This window comes from Pinus tabuliformis, chromosome 9 (genome assembly GCF_031772625.1).
Source record: "Pinus tabuliformis cultivar Carrire ecotype Pingquan chromosome 9, CPIR1, whole genome shotgun sequence".
NCBI classification, from domain to species: domain Eukaryota; kingdom Viridiplantae; phylum Streptophyta; class Pinopsida; order Pinales; family Pinaceae; genus Pinus; species Pinus tabuliformis.
The window spans coordinates 742,457,324-742,469,860 of NC_142307.1; the positions used below are offsets into that span (position 1 = coordinate 742,457,324).

Sequence of the window (12,537 nt, forward strand, 5' to 3'; positions counted from 1 at the left end):
ATCTTATAATATTTAATAGAATTATTTTTTAAATAATTGGAGACATGTATTCCATTTTAATTTATAGTGGCATACTGCATAACAAGCATTTGGCTTTACTGTCAGACTCTCCGAATACAGCAACTGCATTTTGAGAAGCATGATATTCAATAGAGATGTGAATTTTAAGATGGGAATGACTTATTCTGTTTGAGTTATGATTGTGGATAATGCTGTATGATTCATGAAATAGGAAACTATAGATTTGCCTATAGGGTTAGGGTCTGCCCATAGACAATGCCTAATGAGTACGGCATCCATTTATAATTTTGTTCATGGCAGTCGAAGTGACCTGGGTCCTTGGGCACTCTTCAAATTACCTCCGCTCAATGGATCCAACAGTGCTGTTCACAAGAGGAGGGGGCCAAACAGATCAAGCCTGTTGAGAGCTTCAAACATAGCTCCTTACAAGGATATCTTTAATGGAGCCTTCCATGTCCAAATCAAACCTGATTCAAAATCATTGCATTGGTGTCTTTAGAGGCTTTTGTGCCCTGCAACTGTTGTGGCAAAATAGCTTTAATCCTACCAATGTGTTGCTTTGGTCATGCTTTATTTGCCTATAGGGTTAGGGTCTGCCCATAGACAATGCCTAATGAGTACGGCATCCATTTATAATTTTGTTCATGGCAGTCGAAGTGACCTGGGTCCTTGGGCACTCTTCAAATTGCCTCCGCTCAATGGATCCAACAGTGCTGTTCACAAGGGGAGGGGGCCAAACAGATCAAGCCTGTTGAGAGCTTCAAACATAGCTCCTTACAAGGATATCTTTAATGGAGCCGTCCATGTCCAAATCAAACCTGATTCATGGATTTCTGTTATATCAATGTTTAGTTAGGGCATAGAAGAGATTTGAAATATCAATGTTTAGTAAGGGCATAGAAGAGATTTGAATTTCATAACTTTTTCTTCTTATACTTTGATCCCATCTGACAACTCTTTTGTGGACAATGGAGAAGCATAAGTGCATCCCATTAGAAGACCTTGCTGCAGAATTCAAACTCCGCACTCAGGTTCTTATTTATATATTTATAACTTTGTGTATTATACATCCATATGTACACGCACATGAATGGACAGAGGCACTTGTTCCAGTTAGTGGTGTGTTTTGTATGTCTTGCTTTCATGATATGACTATGCTTCCTACCTAAATGCTATTAGCTTAGGATATTTTTACCCGTACTGACTTTGGATAAGTCCTATAAGTGAAGTATATCTTATAATATTTAATAGAATTATTTTTTTAAATAATTGGAGACATGAATTCCATTTTAATTTATAGTGGCATACTGCATTACAAGCATTTGGCTTTACTGTCAGACTCTCCGAATACAACAACTGCATTTTGAGAAGCATGATATTCAATAGAGATGTGAATTTTAAGATGGGAATGACTTATTCTGTTTGAGTTATGATTGTGGATAATGCTGTATGATTCATGAAATAGGAAACTATAGATTTGCCTATAGGGTTAGGGTCTGCCCATAGACAATGCCTAATGAGTACGGCATCCATTTATAATTTTGTTCATGGCAGTCGAAGTGACCTGGTTCCTTGGGTACTCTTCATTTAGAACCGACCCTACTTTTCTATCTGCTCCGATAATTGGGATATCTTAACATTTGCAAATCTCTTGCCCTCCTTTAGTAAATTTTTCCAATCCCTTGGTAGCATTGCTTTTTGTTTTGAAATGTCACATCCATTATAGGGATTTGACAGATTGTTTCCTTTTGAAGTCAATGAAATGGCTATCAAAGCAAACCTTATCTGACTTGACTTGACAATGACTTGGGGTTGTTCTGGATCTTGCTTTCATATCACTGTTTATTTTCGGTGAATGCTAGCACATCACTGTTATTTTAATCTCTGTTTTGTTATTGAATTTCTCCCTACCTTTATCTGACAATATCCATTTTTTACTATGTGTGAACCAGTTGCAAACTAATTTGTAGTTGCTGTTCAACTTTCAATGTTGAAGGACATTTCTGGACGTTCTCTGTATTGCTTCAACTCCGGTAACAAACTTAATCTCCTTTCCGAGTTTTTGCTTCATTTCTATTTCATCCATGGACCATGATAGAAAATCCTCTTCCATCAATTGTACATTGGCCACTCAGCAACTATAGAGTCTTACTTGAAAGCAGAAAGTGTTTTTCATATATTTAACATTATGTATATTATAGAAGTAAAAGATCAGTCTTTTATCATATTGTTCAAGTTCCTTTGGAGACAATGTTTAATAGTAAGTGGGTATTATGGTAAACATTTTTATTTGCTGGGGCACCCACATTTGCCTAGGATTTTATAACATAAGAAAACCTTTAAATCCCTGCAAAACCTTCCTTGCGAGGATTAGATTGTGTGGATTATGTTGGGTTTTCTTCTCGCAAAGACTGTTAATTTGCATAGCACTGTGCAGCTTGTGTTGGTTACTCACACAACAATGTTAAATACAGATACTTTGCCTTGGCCTACTCTATTTTGTCACTGGGCAATCCAACTTTCAGCGTTTACGGTCATTTCTGGGCGTTTTCTATATTGCTTCATCTCCGGTAACAACCTTAATCTCCTTTCCGAGTTTTTGCTTCATTTCTATTTCATCCATGGGCCATGATACAAAATCCTCTTCCATCAATTGTACATTAGCCACTGAGCAACTAAAAAGTCTTATAAATTTCATTCAAAATTATTTTCCGATTGAAATGATTCAGCTATATATATGCTTTCTTGATAATTTAAACTTTATTCCTTTGTGTTTAACTAATGCAAAGTGGTGCCATTGTGGCTGTCTTGTTTTTTAGTGTGTTTTGATATTATATTTCACTTGGCATTTTTTTTGTCATCGACACATTAAGAAAGCGGAAAACAAATACATGCATGTACATTTACATTTAGAATGCATGTGGAAATTGATTTAGGACTTTGCGTGTGCTCTCTACTCTATGTTCAAATAGTTTCGCTTCTCTTTCCTTAGTAGCTAGGATTTTCACTGCAAAAAAAGAAAGTAAACGATTGTTTATCATCTTAGATTGCATATTTAGGAATTGTATTTGTACATCGCGCGATCAACCTTAAAGGAAAACTTCTTAAGAAAGATCAACTGTAAAATACATTTCAATAAACATAAAAACGCTTTGGAACCTAACGCACACCATTTAGAAGTCTAGGCTAGAGACGTGTTCCGGCGTCGTAAAGCCTGGTAACTATCACTTTCATCGTAGGTTGGGTGATTCCTCCTCTTTGAAATGACAAGTGCCAGTACGGACTTGTGCTCCCACGTACCGTCGAGTATATATTGGGAGACCACAGTAGGCTATATCCTTTATCCTTAGGAAGCTGTGTCTGCCGCCCTATCGATTGCAATGCACTGAACACAGCATTCGGGAAGATTGACTGCCGTACCATAAAAAGTATTCTGCAGTTTTGCGATTGGTTTGGTAATCCCCTGTCTAGATATCCAGAGTAGTCACTTTCGTTCCTTTTCAGACTCCTTAAAAGAAAAGGACCATCTGAGCACTTGTCACTTCAGGCTCATTAAAAATCGAAGGCGACTAGAGTCATCTTTAGCTTTTTCTCGACTCTTAAAAAATGAAAAAGCAAATTGTGTCAAAGTGTCATAAAATTTATTTAAATCGGAATAACCTCACAGAGTAGTCACTTTCGTTCCTTTTCAGACTCCTTAAAAGAAAAGGACCATCTGAGCACTTGTCGCTTCAGGCTCATTAAAAATCGAAGGCGACTAGAGTCATCTTTAGCTTTTTCTCGACTCTTAAAAAATGAAAAAGCAAGTTGTGTCTAAGTGTCATAAAATTTATTTAAATCGGAATAACCTCACTGTTCCCTCGTTGGTCTTAGGGTAAGAAAATGGAGTCCACCATTCAAGGATTTCCCCATGGAGGAATCCTGCTCCCTTTTCCTCGAGGGGAGATGTTGGTGCACCTCATATGGCTACATTGACCCTTCCAGGGCTTGCAATTGCCCTGCCAATATACTTTTTCTCGACCTCTGCCGTTCAAAACACCTTGATTCTCGATCAATCAACTCAGCAACGAGCTGATACTAGAGTTGCCCAAATCGAAGGCGACTAGAATCGTCTTTAGCTTTTTCTCGTCTCTTAAAAATTGAAAAAGCAAGTTGTGTCAAAGTGTCATACAATTTATTCAAATCGGAATAGCATCACTGCTCCCTTGTTGGTCTCAGTTTGACAAAATGGTGTCCGCCAATCAAGGATTTCCCCTACTCCCTTTTCCTCTAGGGGAGATGTTGGTGTACCTCATATGGCTACATTGTCCCTTCTAGGGCTTGCACTTCGCATGCTGGTATGGCTTTTCTCGACCTCTGTCGTTCAAAACACCATGATTTTTGGGAAATCAAATCAGCAACCAAATGATACTAGAGTTACACCCAAACCTTCTATTTCATTTGTTTCTCCCTCTCCTTCCTCTGCGCTTCGTGGAAGTATGCTTAAAAAAAAATGAACGTATAAAGATGTTGTAATAAATATCTTTCTTCATTATGTGTATAAGCTTAGATGCCCACTCATTTAGAAAAAAACTAAACATGCTTCTTTCAACATTTTTGTGTTTTGTTTTGTACCAGAAAATGACATCAAACCTCACTGAAAATGCAATTTCCTCAATGTTATCTGGATCAACTCATATTCAACCATACCTGCAAATTGCTGAGCTTGAGCCAATACAACCAATGCAAAAATCAACTCCACGATATCGTACTGCAATTTCAGACGGAACACATAAGAAACACATCATGCTTCCAAAAGATTTCAATGATCTCGTAGCAACAGGCTTGCTACAAAATGGTTCTATTATAAATGTTAAAAGTTGGACTACCTCAGCTATTGGTCCTTCAACGTAAGTTTGTTATAAATTTCTTATTTCAAATTTAACATTCTTTTACTTATAACACAACCGCTTCTAACAGTTATTCCTTTGACTCTCATTTTTCGTGTAGGTCTATACAGCTAATAGACTTTGAAATATCTACTTCATTTGCACCCTTAATTGGCAATCCAAAAACTATGAGTATCCCCATCACATCTGATGAAAACTCTCCATCCTCATCGGATCCACATCCTCCATCAAAAAGGCCCTGCCCTCTTCCAACTACTCCAACCCCGTCTGTTCAACCGGTTCAAATTCCCATCAAATCGTTAAACCCTTACCACTCAAACTGGTGCATAAAAGGATACGTCCAAAGGAAAACAGCTCTTCGACAGTTTCAGAATCAATACGGACCCGGTAAAGTGTTTGGCTTTGACCTGTTCGATACAGAGGGTGGAGAAATACATATTACATGTTTCAACAATGTCGCAGATTATTTTTTCGACAAAATCCAAAATGGAAATGTCTACATTGTTTCTAAAGGGAAAGTGAAAATGGCTAATAAGCAATACAACCACTTGAACAATGACTGGGGAATTTTGTTGAATGCAACATCTACCATAGAACATGTTGCCAGTGAAAAAAAACTTAATCCAGCAGTGCAATTCAGTATAAAATCAATTGATGATATCAGAACAACAAACGTCAACTCCATTGTTGATATTTTGGGTGATGTCACAGACATTTCCAGTGTATGCACTATACGTAGAAGAGATGGCTCTGAAGTCAATAAACAAACAGTACAACTTCAAGACATGTCAGAGTATAGCATAGATGCAATCTTTTGGGGCGATAATTTTAATGTCGTTTCACAGGAAATCTCCTCCCTATGTGCTACAGGCAATAACCCCATCATTGCAATCAAATCTGCACGTGTTGGAGAATTTAATGGGAAAAATATCGGCACTACAATGAGATCCATTGTTCTTGTAGATCCTGACATTGAAGAGGCCCATACGCTAAAGTCGTGGTTTAAAAAAGAAGGCTCGACTGCTGCTTCAACATCTTTGACAACAAGATCTCCTTTTTGCCCCCAACAAAAAAAAATCACAATTGCTGACATTTACAATATGGATTCCTTAGAGAAACCAACATTTTTCCAATTAAAAGGCACAATAACAAAAATTGGTATGGATAGTTTTTACTACATTTCTTGTCCGTCGATTGTTGGTGGGAAAAAATGCATGAAAAAACTTATTCCACAAAATACAGGGGTGTGGTTCTGTCCAAAATGCAACGCTGAAGTAAGCGACTGTGATTACAGATACTTATTGAAAATCGACATACAAGATCACACTGGTGAATTAGCTTCAACTATTGCTTTCGAAGACGCGGGCTCTACAATTCTTGGAAATAATGCCAAAGACTTCTATCTATTATCTTCAGATCCAGAACTAATCAAGGAAATTGTCTCTAGAGCTCTATGGACAGATCATATCTTCACACTTTCGGTGAAGACAGAAACTTTTAAAGAAGTCCCACGATTGAAATGCGTTATCATAAAAGAAGAAAAACTGCATTTCATGACAGAGTGCAAAAACATCCTTCGAGAAATTCAAAGCATCTCGACATTGTAGATAAATATTGCAGAATGTGTTCCTTGCTTTTTGGCAATTCCTATTGTCCAATTTTATAAATACAACTTTACAAGATATATTGTTGCATGTCTTCTTATGAAAATTTCTTATATACCATTGAAATAAATATTTGTTCTCCATTGTATCTAGCATTATGTTAATAGACAAAATCACATTTTTTTTTCCTTTTATCAACTTTACACATGAAACTACCTACATGTATGCAGAAAAAATACTAATACGTTCTTTCAAAAACATTTCTCAAATAAAAAAATTCACATGGCACTATTCAGAACTTAGATTTTTTTCCCCTTCTTTCGCTTTCGCTTGCATTTTTTACCCTTCTTTCACTTTCATACAATAACGTGGTTGTTGTCTCTAAATAACATTCTTTTTTTCCCCTCCCTTGCTTATAGGTACCATAAATTTTGCGAATGGCTTCTTCTTCTAATAATGAACGTGCTCGAAGATACTATGCAACAAATAAAGAACGAATAAATGCACGGCGCCGTGAGCTTTACCAAGCAAAAAAAAACATCATAGAATGTCAAAAACACAAAAAACAAAAGGGTGACCAACCTTCCTCGTCTGAAATGGCCTACCCTGAAAACAATCCTCCCTTGCAATTATCAGGCTCTTTATCTTCTCAGCAAACCTCTCAAACAAATACATCCATGCCTCTTTGCCCTAACCCCTCCTTTGCACATGCTTTCAGCAACGTTTATACCGATCAAGCATATCGAGATTTCCGTTCAAAGCTTGATAAACTTCCACCTAAATGCCCATGCTCCATTTGTCTTGAATCATATCCTGGAATACATATCCGCAATTCCAACCACATGGATTGCTGCTCTAGATGCGCCTCTGAAACAAAGGGTCATCGCTTCTCATTATCAAACAACATGGACCCTGGCCCTCAACCAGCTGCCCTTACGTCTCTTTCGCAAATAGAAAAAATGCTCATTGCTAGGGTTAACCCTATATTGCAGGTAACACATGCACGTGGTGGCCAGTATAAATACAGTGGCCACACAATTTGTTTTCCTCAAGACATAACAAAAATCGCAAACATGTTGCCACGATGTGTTGAGCACTTGGACATCCTAATTGTCACGCGTCATATTAATGACCATAAGGCTTATGATTTCATTGTCAGTAGACATCGCGTTCTCGCTGCATTGGAATACAAATTGGCTAATGACCCATACTATAAGAATGTTCGTATTGATTCCAATGCACTGGCATCCTTGCCAGCAATCCCCACCGATGTCTCCTCCTCCCTTCACCATTCCAATACTATAGAACCCACTGTTCGCCTTCCACTTGAACCACCCCATGAGCTCACCGAAGATTTCACAGACCCATCCGCTGGCCAAACATCATCGTTCGTACCCATCATACCCAATACAAATACAGAAATCCAAGAAATACGCCATTATTTGCATGCTTACAACCACCAATCTGATACTACAATTGAGTGGCGAACAATTGGTTTATCGCCAGTCAATGAATACAACACAGAAGGTCTACTCTCTATGGCTTTCCCCGCCCTTTTCCCGACAGGCGTTGCAATGCCAAATCAGCCAAGAATGAAAGCAGTGCAGTTACATGAATATGCACTTCATCTCATACGTTACTACGATAACAGATTTGGAAGCCACCCACGCTTTCGTTATTACATATATAATCTCATGATGCGGCATCGCAGTCAAGCAACAATGTCGATTTTTGTGAAAAAAAGAATCACAGATAACTTTCCAATATCTATTCAAGATCTGAACATTCGCTTAGAACAATTTCCAGATGAGCAATTGGCGGAGCAAGTCATGCGATTCGGTAGCTCTTTATGTGGAACAAGGTCATTTTGGCACAAAGCTAAAAATGAACTAATGGACATGATATCTCAACTCGGTTGCCCGACATTCTTCTTCACATTAAGTGCAGCTGATACAAAATGGCCTGATCTTCATGCAGTCATGCCCGGATGTCTTCCTACTGATATTGGAAAACAACAAAAGTGGAGAAATGATAACATTATCTCTAACCCACATTTAACATCGCTATATATGCACCATAGATTCACAGCATTTCGTGAGATTATCTTGGAGAAACACCTGAATACAAAAGATTACTGGTACAGGTACACATTCTACCGCATTTTTTTCCTCCAAGAACTCTAAACATCATTCCTCACCTATTGCAAAATTATCTTACAAAAACGCATTCTTGTTAGGTATGAATGGCAACATAGGGGATCTGCACACATCCATGGTTTCCTTTGGATAGAAAATGCACCTGATATGGAGAATCTCAACTGGGAAGACACAGAAGCAATCGATATTGCAAGGTAGTTCTTCGACAAATATATTTCCGCTTGGAACCCTCGTGCTCCTTCGAATTCAAACCAACCAAATGCTTGGACAAATCTCGAAGACCCTTGCCTGTTGTCCACACTGCAAATCTTCAGATCCAATCCTTTCAGTGACTATGAACAACTCGTCAATTGTGTTGAACGTCACACAAAATGCTCAGAAAGCACGTGCCTAAGAAAAAATGGATCCTCACTCCAATGTCGTTATAAAGCACCGTGGGAATTACATCCAAAATCGGCCTTATTCATTGATTCCAATGGCCAAAAAACATACACCCCTGCTCGGAACGACGATCGACTCAATAGCCATAACCCTACCATCCTATCTATTTGGCGTGCAAATGTTGACTGCCAACCAGTACTCTCCATACACGCTGTACAAAAATATATCGCCAAATATGCATCCAAAGCAGAAAAAAAATTTGAAAGCTTCCACGACATGCTACGTAGAATTGTCCTTGCTTCACCCATTGCTGACCCAGCAACATCTGCATTTCGAAAATTTCTTGCTGAAACCCTTGTTGATCGTGACATTGGAGCCCAAGAAACCTGCCATATGCTGCAAAAATTACCGTTAACATTATGTAGTCGGCCATTCACTTCTTTAAATGTAAACCAAAAAATTCTTATGCGCCTTCCACAAACGGACGCCACCTCCACTACATCCCCACACTTCATAGATACATATATCCAACGCCCTTCTACCCTAGAGTCCACATCACTAATAGAGTTGGCAAGATCCTGGTCATATGATCCTCGTCGCAAAACAAACAAATGGAAACAAAGGCCTACAAAGGAAATTGTTCGGGTCATACCACGTTACTCCTCCATACCATCCACAACAGAACCTTGCTACGCTGACTTTTGTAGGGTTGAGCTTATGCTATACAAACCTTTTCACCGTATCGTACAAGATATAGGAGATTCTGCTGCAGAATTCATCGCAAATTGGCAAACATTTCGCCCATTCTACAATCCTTGGCATCAACACCGCCCACTATCTGATATTGAATCTGTCGCAAATGATACCTCAACTATGAATGAAGCCAATCCAGCAGACGCCATGGAAATAAATGAATGGGAATTACTTTCCCAATTACACCCTACAAATGAGCTTCTCATAAACGACCTTGACATGCTTGGTCTTCGTGGCTTTGATGACACCCATAACTGGAATCATACCACTATCCCATTGGATCTACAAAATAATGCAATACAATTCATTGAGAATAGCCGCTCCATCCACCACATTCTTCAAACACATCAACATACCCTGCCGACCCTTACGACATTATCTCTAATGCAAAGAAAAGCTCTAAATATTATTTTTAATCATTTTGCTAGGAAGGATTATTTACCCGCTCTTAGAATGATAATACAAGGCACTGCTGGTATGGGAAAATCCCTCCTTATTAATTGCATCAAAGATATGCTCATAGGCCTTGCAAGCCTGGAACCTTCACCGATCATGCTCCTCGCCCCTACAGGGGTTGCTGCCTTCAACATACAAGCATCAACAATCCATTCTGCTTTGCACCTTCCTATAAAGGATCTTAGTCCATTAGAAGGTAGTGCTCTTACAAAATTCCAGGAAGAACTCAAGCATATAAGATACATACTGATCGATGAAATGAGCTTCATTGGGCCAAAGCTTCTCAGCCATATTGATGAACGTCTTCGCGAGGCATTTCCCCACCAAAGAAACACTCCTTTCGGTGGTTGTTCCATAATATTGGTTCGTGATCTTGGTCAACTACCACCCGTCAAAGACATACCTCTATTTGCAGGGACGAGCCACGGAAGCGCACTGTGGAACACCTTCAACACAGTCATCACATTGGACATAGTATTTCGTCAACAAGGCGACGACATCGCACAGGTTACTTTCAGGAACATTCTCCAGAACATTAGAGATGCAAATCCAACAATCGATGACTACAACATACTCATGTCGCGCACAGATTCCTTTTTATCAGAAGAAGAAATATGTTCATTCCATGATTCCATGCATCTATTTCCAACAAATGCTCAAACAACGGTCCATAATAAGCAAATGATGAAATCTCTTAACACTCCTATCGCACGATCCATTGCTGAAGATGACACCACATATTCGAGTCTTTCCTCTGAAGATGAGCAACTTGAGCGAATTGCATTGCTATGCAATGGCGAAAAAGTTATGTTGACTTCCAACCTTTGGGTTTCAGCCGGTCTTGTTAATGGTTCCCTTGGAAAAATTGTAACCATCTTTTACAAAGAATCAACTGCACCACCACAAATTCCAACATTTGTTGTCGTAGATTTCCCCAAGTACATTGGGCCTCCTTGGGATGAAAGAAACCCCACTCACTTGCCTATTCCAGCAGTAAAAAGAAATGGTTGTGCACAAATTCCACTGAAGATGGCTTGGGCTTTAACCATACATAAATCTTAAGGTATGACCCTTCCAAAAGCAACAATTGACATTGGAAAAACAGAACGTCAAGGTCTCACATTCACAGCTATTTCAAGAGTGCCTTCTCTGAAAGATCTCCGGATTAACCCCGGATTCAGTTTCGATCGTTACAGTAAAATGAAGGATAACAAAAACATTGCTCGCAGAAAACACGCGGAGGAAGTTCTCCATTCAATGCCGCCTCCAGATAATCTGCTCCAACCCGTACTTTGACATCACCAAAAGGTTTCCTCCATTTATTTACCTCATTCTATTTCTTAACATACTTTTCATATCTTTCAACAACAACAAACTTTAATCAATATTAGTAAATAAGCAAATATTAGAATGTCTTTATATTGTCTATACATCTCATTCTTACCTTTTCTTTCTTTTGCAGCAGGCCACATGGGCTCAAAAATAACATACCTACACAACTACATGTAGATTGGCAAGCAAAAAAACTGCGTCTCCAGTTGTGCATTGACCTCCAATGGTGTTCAATATGCCGTTATTCACCATGCATCTTCCACTAACAATATATGGATCCCCATAGCAAAGGTAACTTCATTACCATTCATTCCAGATTCATTTTAACACAACTCACCTGCAGAGTATTACTAATAAATTTCTGCAACTGGTTTACATATTACTAATTCTAACAAAATATAAATTTTGCAGGTCCATTGCTGCTTCTTCAGGCCTTCGCTACCTCCACCATGTTTTCATACAACTTCAAATATGGAATGACAAGCACAATGTTCTTTTGACTATTATATTCCTTCTCGAACCTCTTTTGTTACAATTCACTGTTTGTATTTTCCATTTCAAACTTGAAAAAAGATGTTTCAAGATCGAATACCGTTTTCATTGTTTGTTTCCTCACAACTATTTGTGTTTTCCATTTCAATCTTTAAAAAGGATGTTACAACACACTTGTATTTTCCATTTCAAACTTTAAAAAGGATGTTACAATACAATATTTGTATTTTCCATTTCACACTTAAAAAAGGATGTTTCAACATCAAATACCATTTTGATAGTTCATGTCCTCCCAACTATTTGTGTTTCCCGTTTCAAACTTAAAAAAAGGGATGTTTCGACATCAATGCCATTTTGATAGTTTATTTCCTCACAACCATTTCATTGTCAATGGGTTTTAACATATTTTGTTTACAAAATCATTTGACTTTAATGATTATAATACATGTTTTC

General features: G+C 38.3%; 1 long non-coding RNA gene across 1 annotated transcript; it reads left to right on the forward strand.

Moving 5' to 3' along the window:
- The first annotated feature begins 2,494 nt into the window (after positions 1-2,494).
- On the forward strand, positions 2,495-12,389 carry LOC149150837 (uncharacterized). The gene is made up of 3 exons (XR_016263600.1): positions 2,495-2,591; positions 11,723-11,883; positions 12,004-12,389. It is a non-coding gene; the product is annotated as an uncharacterized LOC149150837 (long non-coding RNA).
- Positions 12,390-12,537: the final 148 nt, after the last annotated feature.